At 42.5% G+C, this 17,747-nt stretch overlaps 1 protein-coding gene across 7 annotated transcripts in view; it reads right to left on the bottom strand.

Annotated features, from left to right (window-relative positions):
• Positions 1–17,747, bottom strand: part of B3GAT1 (beta-1,3-glucuronyltransferase 1) — a 123,826-nt gene that overhangs the window by 94,853 nt on the left and 11,226 nt on the right. The gene's annotated exons all lie outside the window — the stretch shown is intronic.

Genomic DNA, 17,747 nt, shown 5'->3' with positions numbered 1-17,747 from the left:
GTTCAACCAAGAACTATTCCCAACACTCCCCACCAGCAGCATCTTTCTGCTGCTACTCCAGTTGCCCCTTTCTTTTATACCCTTCTGTCTCGGCTCAGCTTTAGTGTGCTGGGTACAGTGAGGAAGAGGAGCTTGTCTAGCAACCATCCTAAGCCCATATGCCCCAGGCACACCGCAGCCCTGGTGACAGAACAAGAATTAATACAGTGTTGCAGGGACAGGCTGAATTATTCATTGCCCCGTAAATCAGTTGGCTGGACTGGTCTCTACACAGCAGCAACGCCAGCCATTGCTCATTATTTTTCTCCTAGGGCTGCCAAAGAGGGTCTCACAGGTTAATGGCAGAACATCAATGCCCCTTCCCTTTCCCAGATGCTTTGTTTTCTGCTTCCAATCATCCCTCTCTATTGCTGCACCTAGGCTGATTCAAAGCTTGCAGAAACACAGACCCTGGAGGTGGCTGAATTACGGCCTCCCACACTCACCATTAGCCCAGACCTCTCTGTCAACACTGGGAACAGATCTCTGCTCTCTACGCTGAGCCCAGCCTTTCAGCCCTGTGTGCCTGTCATGGCTGCAACGGGTGGGAAGGTCTGAACTAGTTCCTCATCCCTTTCATTAGCAACCATTTTGACACTCTAACTCCTATTTCCCTCCAGATAATTGTCATATTTCTCTGTGGGGGCTGACTCATTTAATACATCTTCTGCTTGTGTCCTATCAGAGGTACAGTGGCCCTTAGTGCAAATGCGCTGGGCTCCACAGGGACCCCATCCTAGCAGCCTTCCCTGTACCCGTGAGCAGTGACGCTCAGAGTGCCCCTGCAACATCCCCAGCCTGCGCAGCGCTGCGGCACGTTACATATGAAATGAGGTTTCATGTTAACAACCTGGGTTAGTACGCCAGCGGAGCAAATAGCATGCACAAACCTGCCGTATGTCCCTCCCTTTTCAGGGCACAGGTAAGCCTCATAAATTAATGGAAAACCCTAAAAATATGCAGCCATGGTGCTCTAACTCTACTAAAGTCTGCTCTACTCTACAGCAGATCTGTCCCTGACTACGACTCTTGACTGGTAATGAATAGTTGTGTCTCTAGGTTATTCAAGGCCCTCAAAGAGTTTTATGGGGACAAATAAATCCAGTTCTTATAATTCCAGAAAGATCTCCCCAGATACACACTGCTGTACTGGGCTGTCTCTCTCATATTGTCTGTGCTGTCCGCATGCAAGTCCCTTCCAGCATCTCCAGGTGTGGGATCACAACGGTGAATGTGAAATTCACTCCGCATCCTTAAATTACATTGAGTTACCGCAGGGTCTAACAGAGTTCTGTAAAGCACTGGTTCTAACTCAACATTATTCAATTAGTCCATTTTGCTGATTACCATCTGGGTCACTGTTGTCAAGGGTTACAGCTGGCTCAGTATTCACCCATAGATCATATTTGAAAATACACCTGGGGATATAGGGATATTAAAAAATAACAGACTTTCAGTGTAACATGATTTCAAAGCATTCCCACAGCTGCTTTACTGATCCTAGAGTGAAGTTCAGTTCATTTATTTTGTCCATCTTAAGTAAAGTAAAAATAAAAACATGTTTTCATGTGGTCTCTGCACTGACAGTGGATGTGTGATGCAGAGGAGGGTGGTGTGGATAACTCCACCTGTCGTACAGTGTGAGTATTATGCACTGGTGTTCACACAAATCTAATGATTTCAAGGGATTGTGTCTGCTTGTGCAAAACAGACAATGTCTGAGGTCTTGTGAGACTTTGAAATCTGAGATCCAGAGCACCACGTATGGACGAAACTGACTGTATTTGTGCTACAGCTGTTTAAACATGCACAAGAAAGAAAGGAAAGTATGAATATTTGTATTTTGAATGTTATTGCTTGTGAACTTGGGACCGCGTGTCTGGCTGCATCTACAAGCAAGAAAGCACATGACCACAACAGCCTGTGTCTCGGGGAGATTTAATCCCCATGATTCTGTTTGCAAGATCATAAAAATGCACCTAAGTGCAATGTGATGGGACAAGAAAGACAGTGACTTGGCTCATGTAGATTTGGGATTGTGTGCATGCCCAGGTGTCACAGGGTGTGTGTGACTGTGCATTTGCTAAGTAGCAGCTAAAGGAGGTCAGTTTGGGACAAGCCAGTTGCAAAAATAGGAACATCAGGAGGCCAGAGCTTCAAGTGACAAGAGCACTGAAATCATTTGCAGTTCAAGCCCGGATAAGCCCATGTCATAGAATTATAAAGGGTTTGCAGCTGAGCCCTGGCTTGCATCACTCCCTGGCCTGTGGTCACAGGGAGTGCGTGCAGCAGTCGTGTGAGCACTGATTGTGTTATACTCTAGAGAGCGAGTGAACTTTCAGACAACTCATTTGTTTTCTAAGAAGGCTAAATCCTTATTTCTGCTGAGGTGTACCACTGGCCTGAAGTTCCCAAGGTCTAAGCTAAGCCATCAGTCACAGTCAGCCGGGCCTGGAGTGTAGGAAAGAAGCAGTCCGTATCTTTTAGAGACAAGTAGGTACACAGGGACGAACTGCTGACCTGGTAGAAAGGCAATTGCTCTAAACAAATGCATAATGCAAAGATGTAAATCGGCCCCTATTTCACGTTCAAGGAGAGGACAACCAGCTATTTACTGCCCTAAGAGACAACCTCCTTCTTCACTGTCTGTAGATGCGGGAGCCAAAGACCATAATTGGAGATACAGCAGCAATAATAAATGCAAATTAGTTGGCATTTCCCCAAGCTTTCAGTGCTGCCTGACTGTGTTTTGGAGCTGATTTACTGTGCAAGAGAACTGGACAAACACTGAGCATGTGTGAACCACCCCATCAATTCACTGCTCTTGTATGCTTCTTCCCTGACTGTTCGGGGAAGCGTACACCTCAGATGAAACTGGTCCTGCGCATTTAATGTACAGGCTCAAGATAAAATTCCAACTGACGTGAAAGTCCAACCTTTGCACTGTGACTGGTGCCAGCAGGTACCAGCTCACGGCATAAATGAGAATGACCCAGAGACACTCCAGTCATCAGTAATACTTGGAGAAGGAATCTCTCAAGTATGTGCCCTTGGAGGGCCATGGATGGGGTGATACGGAGAGCTGTGCCAGCTGCTTGGGCTTCTGGGAACCTGTCTGCAAACGGATAATCCAGTTTCCCAACTGCTTTGTGTCACAGAAGTAGCATAAATGGCTAGGGCACGGCCCAGAGCTTAGCCCAATTTCCATGTGATCTCTCTCCTATACAAAAACTGAAATCACTTTATCCACCACTGACATGCAGCAAATTCCACCTTGGGTGGAATATGACAGCTATTTAAGGATGATGCTAGACAGTCTGAGATAGGAAGTGAAAGGAACTCGTGTAGCTCGTGCAAATCCAAGGGGAATACAGATAGCAGGAATATTAGTCTGCAAATGGGAAGGCGTCCCAGATCACTAGTATTCAGACATTCAGTTTTATATCCAACCAAATGGCAGTGACTGATACCACCCTCTGTGACCATACTCCTTTGCCAAGGACCTGATTAGAGGTACTTAACACACTGATGTTCTCGTTGAACAATACCCTTTCTAGCAGTACAGTAGCATTTTTTTTTGAGAAGTCCCACCCAAAATACTGATCAAACTCAACCTGCTTAGCTTGATAACAGCAGCTCTATTAAAACTCTGTTTCACGCACCGATTTTGCCTTTTTCTATCCCCTGTCATGAGCTCATCAGTAAACAGCTAAGCAGAAACTTCATTAGAAATGTGAAAAAAGAAAATTTTCTCCTCTACAGGAAGACTTCATGCAGAGCTGGTTCAAGCTCCTTCCCACAACAGGTTTTCACAACCTGCTGCTTGAAACCACTCACAAAGAAGGCTGTCTATCTAAACGCAAGCTGTGCTGCCCAGTCCAATTTCTGTTCCTCCCTCTAAGACATCAATTTATCTCAGCATTCCAGCATCTTTTAAATGGTTTTAATACCTGGCAAAGATTTATGGAGAGGTGACTCATGGTCAAATATCAACAAGCAATTTACAAGCAACATTTCAAAGAGATTCTTGGAGGAGGCAGAGATCGCAGTTTATGGCGTGAGTGTTTGATTACTACCCTCTCAACATAGCCCCTTCAAACCAAAACACAATTACCAGATGTAGAACTGAAAGTGGAATAGCTCACGAGTGGTTGGAATCAGCAAAAGTCTACTGGTCACAAAAATCTGTACTAACATAGAGTTAGAGAACTAATCCTTCTCTGTATGCACAAACATCCTCTGAGGAGGGCACCTAATGCATTTATTTTGTTTTTTTCATTACTGCTGCCAAATCCTCTTCATTCACTTGCTGTTCTGACCATGTATGACTAATGTACAGCATCTATGGGAACCTTCAGGACTCTCTTTATCAGATCCACGTACCAAACAGGCTCTATCTGACCAACAAATTTAATGAAAGTTGCTGGAATTAAGTATTTTTGAGACCAGCATTCCAAGGGTTGACATTGTCTTGATAATGATAAAAGAAATCATGTACATATTGGGTTTTCCCTTCTCCTTTGAAATGTAATCCTAGAGCCATGTGTAAAGAAGTAATTGTATTTGAAAAAGAGAAATGGGACCGTGTAAAGTAAGCTTTGAGAAGCTTTCGGCTCAGGCAGAGAAGATTTGAATGGGAGTCTGAGGCACAGAAAAGGATTGACAGTGAGAGACAGAAGACAAAAAGGAAACTGCAGAAAGAGTCACACAGGTCAGTGGAATAGCATTGTAGATGGAGGGATGAAAGGACAGAATGAGAGAAAAAATGTACTAGAGAGACGCATGCATTCATCTATATACACATATTTCTACCTATTTACCTTCCCACACTTCATCTTGTTTTTATATGTCCATCTGTCTCTACAACCAAACTGCTTCTCTGTTCTTTCTCTCTAGCCTCCTGCTTCTTTCTCTCTACACCTTCCTCCCTTTCTAAACTTGCTCTTCTAGTGCATCTCAATTTCCACTGAAAAGTGTTTCTCCCTCTTCTCATCCATCCAGTCCATCACAAGCTGCATTTACAGCTATCTGGACACAATGAAATTCCAGTTCCCTGGCACATAAATAATCACTTCTTTCATGTAATCTCAGAACTACTCAGTTCAAAGAGAGGGAGGTAAATTTAACAAATTTTTATAAATGCTCAGATTTTTAAAATAAATGAATGGGGTGCAACAGGACTTTATTAAAATACAAAGAGATTAGCAAGGTCTCATTCCCTTCAATTATTAACAATGTACTTGTTCTCCAGAAAAGTACCCATGAAAATTTAAAACAGATGAAAATGGTTGTTCACTTAAAACTGCTCAGTTAATCTGTGCGAAATGTTTTATTCAAAGGCATTAAATGAATACCGCAACGTTTGATACGCCATAATCCATCATTCACGTGGCACAAACATGAAGATCGATAAAATGTTGTGTCAAGAGGAGAGGTGAACATGGCATCTTTGGAGGATTTCTGCACAGTAGCCTTGTTTCAATTCACGGGATGTCCAAAATCAATATGAAGTCATAGATTTTACAAACTGGATGCCTTTTTGTTTTTTCGTTTATAACTCTGCAGTCTCAGCTCACATTCGGAGGCTGAAATGGCATGAGTTGAAAGGAGAAAACGATGTCTCAAAAGCTTTGGTATAAATTTTCACCGAAGGCAAGGAGATAGTTTTTGGCATTGACTTTGGGAACAGCCACATCACTGGGGTTTTAGGATAACCACTACAAAGTGAGCCCAGATGGAAATTTGGATGTGCATTATATGGATTTCTCTTCAAAAACAAGCTCAAAGTAAGATTAAAAGGTCTGGCCTAGGCCACTGTAAGAATGGAAGCCCATCTAGGAAACATGCATCTGGATCTATCTGCTGCAGCCGAATGCAGACCTTTGGGTCAGGTGTTTCCTTGCAGGCTAGAAGTAGCATCAGCAGGACTGTGCATGCTTGAACCTAGCTGGTTTAGAGCTGGAACTCCAACTTGAACAACCTTGGTTTTATTGCTTTCATTGTTTGCATCAGAGTCAAAAGACAGCCGTCTGACACCGAGGCCAACAGAGCACATGGATATCGCTTTGTTCTGAGAAAAAACAAAAAGGCAAAACAGGGAAAAGAGAGGAAATCTAGTATAAAAGGAAAGTGTTTTGCACATGGTGCCCATTGTACCAGCTAAGCTTTGACTACAAAGGGTTCTTTTACCCAGTGCGATTATTCCTGAGGCCAAGCAAAAAGTTTACTTCTGGTTTTATTTGAACAAAAGAATTTTTGTAAAAGACATTTGCCTTATGATGCACGGTGTAAATGCACAACACTCAGACAAGATGTGCCTAGGAACCAGTGCAAGCCCACAGACTCAGAGGGTAGAATTAGAGGGAAGCATTCACTGGGTTTCTCACCCCCTTACTCTTTACTGCCTTTCTCTGTTTCTGCAATTACTGTGCTTTCCAAGGTGAGATTAGGCAAGAACAAGGCTGCTGATCTAAGCACACAGATTAGTTTTATCTCTTTAGGGTAAGGCTACTCAGCTCATGATAGCCTGTTATCTGTATTCATAATGAGCAGAGATGTAACGGAGAATCACCAGACTGCAGTGAGTAGCCAAAGCGAATTGTAAGCAGCGTCTGTGTCTCTTTGTTTAGCTTGCTCTACGGTCTGATAATACCAGACTGGGCAAAGAGACGCCAAGTAACTCCCATTACGGCAAAGATACAAAGCCACATGTTTGAGGCACTGCAGCCAGAGGCAGATGCAGTTGGCCTCAGCTAGTCAAAGCCTAGAAAAGGAGAATGAAACGGTGAGAAGACTCATTCTTTATTTGAATAACAAGACTGGTAACAAAGAGTACTGAAATATGGACAAGCTACCACAAGGTAAAGATGCAAGAAAAGACCATGTCTGTTCATATCTTTCTGGAGCTGATGATGGAAACAATAACTTACGCCAAACTGGCTTGAAGGCAGAGGGAACCAAGAAAGAAGATGATAATAAAAATCGTTTTGTTTCTGTCTGGGTTAGCTTGAACAGACCTGCGTTGTAGTGGTTTTCTGGGTGAAACACGGGTCTCGGTAATCTGACCTTCCACGTCTTGCTTAAGCATTACACAGCTCTTTATACCTGATGTAATGGAATAATTCCTTCCTGGTGCGTAACAGCCCAGATACATGGTTTAAGTGCAAAAGCTAGGGAGTTATTTGCAGGGAAGAAGCAGATTCTTTTTCAGTTTCTCTGATCCAGTATTGAAACTGCTGCCATGGCTCAAAATTGCTCTGTGCTGACGTGTAGGGACTGTGAACTGTCTGCTCTCCTACAAATCTGGGCAGAGCAGCAATATGGAGAAAAGAACAGCTAGAAGTGCACAGGGCTTTTAAGTGTCTGTAACAACATCTTTGGTTGATTAAAGAAGTGTTCACGTTGATCATAACTTGTGCTTAATGAACTAACACAAATTGCATCAAGCAGTGACTCTTTTATGTAATATGCTTATCCACCATACAAACCTCTGCAAGAAAAATAAAGCAAAACGACCATCTGAGGCATCCCTTTCCTTCACTTGAATGACGGATCTTGTAAAATTAACAGTCTTTCAAAGCTACCAGTGAAATACTTACTACAAAGCGCTACACACCTGCTTCTGATGAGGGGAAAAACACAAACATACAGACTAGAAAATTAGAGAAAAGTATAGACAAGAACAGTGTAAGCAATGTAAGAATACCCATTTTATCAGTTTTTCTCCATGCACACAGTGGCATCTAGCTCTAGTGAGTGTCTTACCCTGTAAAGAGGCAGCTTCATCTAACTAGTGACTCCTGGGTTTTGTCCTGACCTTTCATCATTTCTGGTATCTTCATTGCCAGTCTATTCCTGGTTCTGTTTCTGACTCACAGCATGAATTTGGATACATTTATTTCATTTTCTCCATGCCTCAGCTTCCTTTTCACTAACATTTAACAAGCTGAAATCACTGATATGTGCAGAGCACTTTGAAATTCCTGAATGAAAGTAAGAGACTAGCTTCTGCTATAAAAGATGTCCAGATTCGTGAATGAATAAACCTAGGGTCAGATAACATATTGGAAAGATATTTGTAACAGATAATGGAACATTCATTTACAGAGTCTTCAGAAGGCCAGACCTGGTCTTCTTGCAAATGGAAGCAGAAGTCCATTTCTCTGGGCTCTGGGCCAGTCTATACAAAGGCTGATAATTATTAAAAATGGAAAAGGTCTGTTTTGCATTTCTCAAGGTAGACTTTTTCATTGCCATATGTTTCTGCTTCTCTATCTAGCTTTTTTTCCAATGATCTAATATGGTTCTGCAATATATTACTGTGTTCTTCAGCTGAAGTATCTGATCCTAAAATCATCAGGGAGAATTTCTCGTGCTGCTTGTTGCCTTTACACAGGCTTTTCTTGTCAATTTTCGCCCTAGCACCTTCGACGCTGGTGGTACACCAGTTTTTTGCTTATTTGTTTTTCCTGTGGCAAGGAACCATCTCATTTTCTGAGACCTGAACAACTGATCCCCTTTGAAAGCCAGTTCAGTGAAACATAAGGACCTGTGACGGATCCGTGACCTGCAAGGTCTGACCAGTTCACCTTATTATCCTAAAAGAACGCTCAGTGTTCAGAGTAGCTAAGAATCTTTATACCTCAGTAAGATGCTGTGGGTCTGCCTAAAAGCAATTGCCTAAGGACATTCCAGCTCTCGTGTTTGCCTCAGGACCAAAAGTATCCAGTGGGCAAGGATTATCAATAAACATCAGGCTGCAGTGTTCTGTTAGCTATCTCCTTATCAATTTTTGCTTACTTCTGCTGATGAAATTTAATTGGTAAGTAGTAATAAGTCCATAAGTCCGTTAGACAAACATGACACTCCATTATCCTCCATATCTTCTTTGCCTGGGGATGTGAGAAGTGGCAGGACATTCTGAGATTTCGCTGTTTTCCCTGGGCTAAATCACTAGGCTTTTGGAAGCGACTTGATGGCTTGGAGAGAGAAGGAGGGTGCACTGCCTTGTAGAGCACTTTCCTTGCGTATCCTTGCGGTTTGTATATGCTTAGTGATGGAGCACCATCCCTAACGCACGGGTGTACGACAGCCTCACTGCACCAGTTTGGTGACATCAGTGACATGAAAATGCACAGAGCTATTGATTTTATCTAGCATCCAACAGCCCCCATGGAGGACCTTTCCTAACTAAGAACCTAAGCATCCAGCCTCACAGTCAGAAGAACTCTACTGCCAAATAGAAAGTGGACAAGGGGAAGATGAGTGTTTCCATAGTTGCAGCGTGGAGCCGGAAGCACAGTCAGGGCTAAGCTACAGTGAAGGAAGGTGCATGAATCCTTTCAGATGGGAACGCAGCAGGCACTCACAAGCAACTTGCTCCTATAGCTTTTGCAGTTTTGCTGAAGTCCTCATAATTTTCCCAGGCACTTCTACTGCAGTGCAGCAATTTCAGCCTGGTCAACGGCTAAAAAACAGCCTGATGGCAACACATTCAGGTCTCTTTGTTTCAGGCAGGATTATTTCCTTGTTATATTCTTATTGAAAAAGAACAATACTGCATGACATTCCTAGATTCAGGGAATCTGTCTGCCAGTTCGGTTCAGCCTAAGCCAATCCAATCTACTCATCCACATGCAGAGATATTCAGGAACCCACTTGAGAGCGGGAAAATGAGAAAGTAATTGTCTGACCTGCGAAGATGTTGCTGTGATCAAGGTTAACTGAAAGAATCCATCTTCATTGAGCTATGTTTTTCTCATGGGGTTTTCAAGGTTGGGGACTGGGCTGCCTGGACACTGTATCATTTTTATCATGGTACTTCTTCAAATTTCATTTTACTGTTAGCACTTGCCTCTTTCCCCTCCCTCTCTTTTAATTTTCAACCTTTTTGTAAATGGTGTTGATTTATTTGGCCTCTCCAAAGCTCCCTCTCTCCCCTCCTCTCCATTTAACTCTCCATAGGAAGAATGAATTTAAAGTAGTGGAACTGCTTCTACCCTGGACAGGAGGGTTGCGCAGTCAAAATTGGCTAGCGATTCAGAAGAGCTGAGATGCTATGGTAACAGAGGCCACAGAGGTATTCAGACAGATATGATAGCTGTCATTTTCTTCTCACTCCCTGTTCCATACACCTCCTTTGGCAAGGGCTGCACTTGAATTTCGATTTCAAGAAGCCCCAATTTTAAGTGCACATGGTTTCATATTACTGGGGGAGGTGTGTGTATGTGTTTGTTTTTTACTATAAGATTGTATGTCCAAATTAGCAGGCATTGCAAACATCATAACATTTAATCTTCTTCTAAACAAGCAAAACTGACAATCTGATAAATTTCAGTGATTTCCATACAAACTAATGTTCTTCAAAACGAAATCTAGTGGGTAAATTCCATGTAGCCTGGGATTCTACTGGGAGCTCACTGCACAGCTACTGTATACGTGAATACCTTTCATGCTGTATAAAAAACACTCACAGACCTTAAATGCTTTTACTGCTTTTTATGTGCACAGGAAGATTGTAAGAACGACCATAAAGAAATTAAAAGTTTACTAAAAAGGGAAAGCAGATCATACATCAAACTATTTGTTCTGAACCCTTGGCTGATTAGAAAGTTTGAACGTTTAACCCCTTCCAGTTTCATTACTCCCTCAGTCAAGCAAGATTCTCTGCTGCAGGATGCAATGACTTGCAGTATTGCCAAAACTATTTTCTATTCCTAGTCCCCATGCCTCATACAAGTGTTGGCTGTCTGACTGCTCCAAGTGCTCAGAGAGCATTTTGTTGAGCTACCTAATAACAAACTGAGTTTTTAAAGTTCACTTAAATTTCAAAGAGGTTTACAAGTTGAAGCATAACTTTTTTTAAAATAACTTATCTTGAATTTCTCAACAAAGAAATTAATCTGTCCACTCACCAAACTTTGTGGGGATCTTTCCTCAGTTTCCCTCAGCCTTTACCTTTGCAAATCCTTTTCGTATCAGCTTTGACAATGTTCTCATCCTAGCCGTTACCTGAATCCCTCTGGAAGTTACATAGCTTTAGAAGCTCGATAGCACCTGAGTTGAAGTCAAATCCCAGTCTCAAAATTCTCCCCAGGCTCTGCAATGGATTAGCCAAGCTCAGTGTAAATCCGCAGCACCATGTGCTAAGCCTTCTTCTATGTATTTTGGACAAGAATGAGTTAAAAAAACAGAGCTGAAATTCCAGCCTTGCATGTCTGCCATTGGAGCAGATTCACTGCTTGGGATAATTCCTCCAAATTGAACAGCACTAACCCAGGGATGAACCTAGCCTACAAGCCATACCATGCTATGCACTGTAAATCCCCCTTCTCATTTCTTGCTCTGGCTCCACAATATTTATGGTCTGGGCTAGTGAAGCAATGAGCAATGTCACATGTTCACGACACAAATATTCTGCCAGGGAGCCTTATGTCTAATGGCCTGGATGACTAGAATGGAGACTCAAATATTAGCAGCTTTTATCTAAAAAGGAAGGGAAAGCTCCATTTCCAGGATAGAAGGCATAATACCAAAATTATCCATCACAGCTGATATACCCAGATGGCTTTACGAATGAGACAGACAGGAAATGGATTGCCCAGTTCACAGCATTTAAAGCAAAAAAGCTGAGAAGTAAATCCTCATGCTATTGGATCCCATTCCTTGAACAGAAGATACACCACATCTGCTGTTTGGAAACAAGGAATTAGATTAAAAATAAAAATTGAGGGTTGTACAAAAGACTTCCTCGTATTACTTTTAATTGTAGTACAGTACACCTCCCATGAACAAGACAAAGACCAAGTAGATAGATGGTCAAAGAAAGAAAAAGTTAATCTTCAATGCCTGAACTGACCTCAGCAGAAAACAAGCACTGGTCAAGCACACCGGCATCCAGGCTATATTTTAACTTATTCTCATTTCCATGAAGTGAATCTAAACAGCCAATAAAACGCTTTGGGATCCCTCTGGATGAAAGGTGCTATGGAACCCTGGCAAAACTGTCATTACTGCCTTGTCATCATGCTTTATGTGCTTCTTAAGGTAATTTCCTGCTAAGATGCTGATATTAAACAAAATTATACTAAGCACCATCGCAAGGTCACTCTATATATTTAATACTTCACATTAAAATTCCTCATCTGCCATGTCTGTTGATTGGTTTGTCTGTTTAATTAGTTACAATGGCTGTATGAGCTGGGATTCTGTTGTCTGTCGGCATGACAAATTAGCATATCTATAGTGCAAATGACAACGTCTGTCTTTTAGGACACCCAACACATAGAAATGGTAAGTGACAGACCCCGTAATTACAAGGCAATTGCTGTCTCCCTATTCCCGGGTTCTTGCTCCACATCCTTCTGTCTTGAACCATGTCAAAGCCATGTCTACAAATTGATTTCATATTTCATTCTACTCTGGCTGGTACAAGTACAGAAAATTTTCAACTACCTATCAGACTTCAAGTCCAATGCCTCATGGGTCACAACCAGGTTATGAACGTGGTCACTGCCATACTAACTGGAGCAATGCCTATCTACCTCAAATCTTCTTGCTGCCAATGGCCAGGATTCAGAAGCAAATACAAGAGAATCATAACAGAAAACTACTGAACAACCAGACCACGGGACAAGCATCTTCCTCAGCACTGTCATTTGGATGCTGGCTGATAATCTGAGGCACAATACTGACACGGTGACAATAAACTTGAAAGAAGTCCTACTGTCTCCAGAGGGAGCAATGAACCCTCTGCCAGGTCTCTGGTGTGATAATGGCTGGAACTGCAGGCTATGTTGATAATATCTGAAAATCGCTATTGGCTAACTCTCAGAAAGAGATGCTCTCAAGTGTAACTAGGAATTGTTAAGCTCAGTGTTATTGTCATCATTTATCTAGCAAGGGAAAAGAACTACTCAATTCTATGAGGGAGGCCTACCACAGTGTTCCCTTCTGGCTTTAAATCACACACATTTAACAGCTATGCCTCCTTTTGGTTTGGCACCTCATGGTTACAGCTTCAGATGGTGAGTTGGGACTCGTAAGATCTGTTAAAGGAACCATGCTTTACCTCTGCATATCTCTGTGTAAAAACGAGGGCAATGCTTATCTCGGTCACAGGACGTTGATGACGATCCTCTGTTCGGCTTAATAATTAGGACTAGGTCTTTCCCTCTTGTAGCACACAGACAGGTTAAGCCTTAGATTATTATCTTCATCATTTGAGATCATAAGCACTCTGGGACAAAACCTCTTGTACTAATTGCAGTAAGGCCAGGGGAGTTAGGATGCTGACGGTCTGGCCCTCTGTTCAGCTCTGATGCTAAGCAGTCCCAGCTCTCTACATGCACTGCCGCACCGCCCACAAACCACCGTGCTCCTCATATGGTGAGGTCCTGTACAAAGCATTTGTTTCCCCTGCATTTGCCTTCAGTGCCTTACTACTGCTCACTTGGCACACCCTCCTGGCTGGCTGCTCCCTGAGCCTTTTCTACTTTACCACAGAGCAAGCACTAAAGGAAAGAAAGAGATATTTGCAAACCTTCCATGTTTTCCGAGTTGCCTGAATTCCCCCAGCACTAAGGTGTATGTGTGCAGATGCCTATGTTTCCCCAGCGTTCCCTTCAGTGACTACGCTCAGCGCTTTTCTAGCACAAAGCCAAGGATTATTCTAGTGGAATTACAAGAGACGAGGCAACTCTGTCTCTGCAGAGAAAACAATTTCACAGAAGACTTCACTAGGTTAGGACGGGAAGCAGGGACACAAAGGCAGTGAAAAAGAAGCTGATTTCTCTCTGGCTTGCCAGAATGAAGAGCCAATTAGGGTAAACTGGCATCCAGAGTATTTTTTTTCTAAAGAACAGAAAAGCATGGAAACCTGAGGTGATTTGATACCACATAACTTTCTTTGCCAGCTTAATTACCATTGTATCTCCATCCATTCCCTTCCTGGGCACTTTATTCTTAATGTTGCTTTTCACTGGTCCCACAGAAAGCTTATTCTGCTCAGATGACGAAAGAATGGGATGTGATTCAGACAGCATGGTACACAGGTACCTGGGGAAGCAGGAACTGGGAAGCCTGTGCACCTTAGCTACTAATTCCACAGCTGATTTCGGACAAAATACACATTCTTTGCACTTCAGAAGCCTAACAACAGAAGGGATGGGCTTTGCTGTGGTTTTGCAGAATTGAGATCAGCAGGAAACCACACTAACACAGGTGGGAAACAAACAGCTGGATAAGAAGTGTCAAATATTTGACCAATGGAAAAAAAAACCCTGATGTAATATCTTGGTTATGTATTGCACATAGGACTGCTCAGTGTGGAAAAGACAGATCAATCCCTTTTTGATGGATTTCCAGCTCAAGACATGTGACACATGTAACTTAAATACAGAGGTATGCATGCAAACCATTTATTTTGGCCCAACGTAGCATCTGTGATTCAGAGGGACAAAGACAGAAGCCTATGGCTCTATATCATCATCCAAAGCCTGTACTCAAGCTCCAAGCTGTCTATCATTTACACTTTGCAAATACAGGCAGCTGGTTAGCTGCAGGCTTCATTCAGTCTCCAGAAAGTTCCTGAAGCAAAACTGAAATCCTAGCACAACATCCGGTATAGTACCATGGAACCAGGTTGCATCAGCCTGGTCAGGGACAGCCGCAGACCACAGCATGGTGATGCTGCGGATGGTTAATCTGTGCTTCACGATTCTCAAACTCTTTAAACCTGACAAGGAGCAACATTTCAACTCGCTGTGCAGCCTTAGCCTGATTTCTACAAATAGTTAATGCAGACAACTAGAAACACTCAGAGATTAAATTCTCAGCATCTAAAATTGGCTTAACGAAACCTTGAGTGAGCAAACTCCCACAGTGCTGGAAGGGGACTCAACAGTGTTCTAGGGCATAAAAAAGAAAGAAACAGACCCTGTTCTCTGTCGCCCTTGCAGACATTACAGGCATGATTTACAGACATGCAGTTTGCATGAATTGGTGGAAAACTAGACCCAGAAGACTAAGCCTTACCTTTCTGTGTAAATTAGGATCAACCCAAGTGAAATCAATGAAGTGTCAAATATATGTACAAAATAAATCAGTATTTTTTTTCATTTGGGCTTTTTTTTCCTTTCTTCTTTCCTTGGTCTTAGGAAGTGAAATACATAGCAAGAAGCACCTCACTTCTCTGGGGTTCCCACTGGTTCCCAATGCAACTATGTGAAGCTGGAACACATTTCTTGTGTGTATACACAAAGCACAAAATAAAGCTATGAGACGGAAAACCACATGTCAGCCAACGATCTACAATGATGGAGAGAGCTCAGGAAATGGAAAGAACGCAGGGACATTTGAAAAATCTGTTTTCTTCCTATATTGCTTGTACGATACCCTGCCCAGTGAGACCCTGATCTCAGATTCACCCTCTTCTACAAAGGCAAGCGAAGGCAATGCAACCTGGGGACAGAGCGCTATTCTATGTCTCGAGCAAACCGAGCTCTTTTCTCACCTCTGTCTGGGGCCTACGTGCCTTGTGCAAGTTAAACCTTCCTCAGTTTCTCCATGTGGAAAATTAAGATAATGATCCTGACCTTTATAAAGGTTTTGGCAGTACGTAGACAGAACGTGCAATCTCAGAGCTTGGTAGTACCGTTACAATACAAATAATGGTAGTAACAAGAAGACATTTTGTTTTCCTCTCTTCCTGACCTTCCTCCCACACACCATTCACGCCAGACTCTCTCCGTGCTCTCAGCTCCTGCGGCTTATCAGTTTCTAGTCAGAGACACTGACAACAAAAATAAAACATTTTAACACATGCCATCTCTCTCTCTTTCCCCCTCCCACCATCCTTTCACTGCAGGAGCGAATGATCAATATTTGAAATGTGTATCTCCACCTCCCTCTCCCAGCAGTGACGCTTGCTAGCAAAGGAAAGGTTGCAATGAGGCTCTAGCGCCATTGCTCACAGATGTGATTGATGACGACTGTGCCGGAGACTGGGAGAAGATTGGTTTCTGGGCCTGATTGATAAAGTCTATCATGCAGCATGAAACAGTTGGGAAGAAAAATAACGGGCTGTCTGATTCTTTCTAACAGTGAATATTTAGTGAGAAAAGCTTACTGAGGGTCTTTTCTGATTAATTTGTAATTATAGAAACTTGCTTTTAGATGTGAATATCATTACGTCTTCCCTTTGTTAAGCAAGATTATCTGACCAGTTAATTAAGGCAAAGGTACTTTTATGGGATATCACAGGAAGCCATAAACACTCCTTTCTGTCAGAGCGATGAGCTGGACTGTTCAGGCAGTCTTGCTTAGCAAAGGGAAGACCCAGTCAAAGAGCCCATTTAAAGAGTTCACCTGCTCTGGTAGCAAAAACCCATGAATTAATGATCGGGTGGGAGACAGATAATGCCAGGACTGAGGTTTTAGTGTGTTTTCATGTATATTTCATAGACCTGTTTGTTTTTTGATGTTTAAAGCTCTTTGATTATTCTTTTTAATCCTTTATTCTAGATTTTCTTAAGTGTCAGTTGCAGATTTCAACTTGTAGGCTGGAGCAGGTGAGCTGTTCTTCCACAGCTAACAAAGGGGACAACAGATAATCTTTAGACATTGTTTAAATTTGTGACAGTAGCACGGTTCTTTGATCTGACAGTGGAGTCACCTCGACTGTCTGCTGGAAAGGAGTGGTCACTGCATGTAGCTGAGAAATGCAAATAATCACAGAAGTAAACTGCAAATGTTGTCTCTTTTAAATTTATTTTCATAATGTAAAATTCTGCAGAAAGATCCTAACTGTACACACAAACATACAATTAATATTCCCTGTATAGTGGTACAAGTGATTGCTCACCTAACAATGCCACTAAAACTTGTTTTACTAATACCCAGACGGTGGGTGTGCTTACCACTGAGACATGAACTTGGCACTTACATATGGAAACAAAATTTCCATTTTGCCCCTTGATAGGGTGAAGTCTGAGAAAATAGGAACTCAATAGCTGTGCTGCACTCAGCCTCAGAGATGGCAAAAAAGGAGGAATTACCAAAATCAACAACAAACTAATCTCTTTAATCCTCGAAATTTTTTAAACAAGTTTAAATAATTGATACACTGTCAGAAGCAGCCTGGATCCATGGAGGGGCGATTAATATTAAATGAGAACGCTTCTCCCTCTCTGTATGGGGAAGGATGGCAAAGTGATACACACTACAATTGGCATAAGGTAGGTGAAATGTTGGTGGAATTGCTCCGTTTGCTGCTTCACTCCAGATTTCAGACACAGTGGTGTGATGAGAAGAGAGAAGGCTTCCCAGATCTGCTGACTTTGTTCTTACAGGAGATAGGAACCAGGAAATATTGGAAACAAAATGAAAGAGCAAACAAACTATCTGAAAAAATCCATATTAATGGTCTCCCTCTGCGACCCTGAGCTTTATAGCTTGGCAGCATCTGACTTGCCCTCTCTCCTGTGCCACTCCACTTCCAATTTTTGTCTTCCCTGCTCTGTTCAGCCCTTTGCCATGTGTTGGGCTGAGAAGCGACTGAGACACCCGCCACACTGGCATTACGGTGTTGCAAATCTGTTTTTGGCCAACTACTGAGAGACAATCAAAGCCGATGGCTCCAGATTGCCCTGCGATAGTTTCCCGGTGATGATCCTTCAACAAGATATGGTTCAGCTCTCTGAAGCCAGGCA

This window comes from Opisthocomus hoazin, chromosome 24, assembly GCF_030867145.1.
Source record: "Opisthocomus hoazin isolate bOpiHoa1 chromosome 24, bOpiHoa1.hap1, whole genome shotgun sequence".
NCBI lineage: Eukaryota > Metazoa > Chordata > Aves > Opisthocomiformes > Opisthocomidae > Opisthocomus > Opisthocomus hoazin.
The sequence above is the reverse complement of the archived record's forward strand: the minus strand, read 5'-3'. Positions and strand labels throughout refer to the sequence as shown.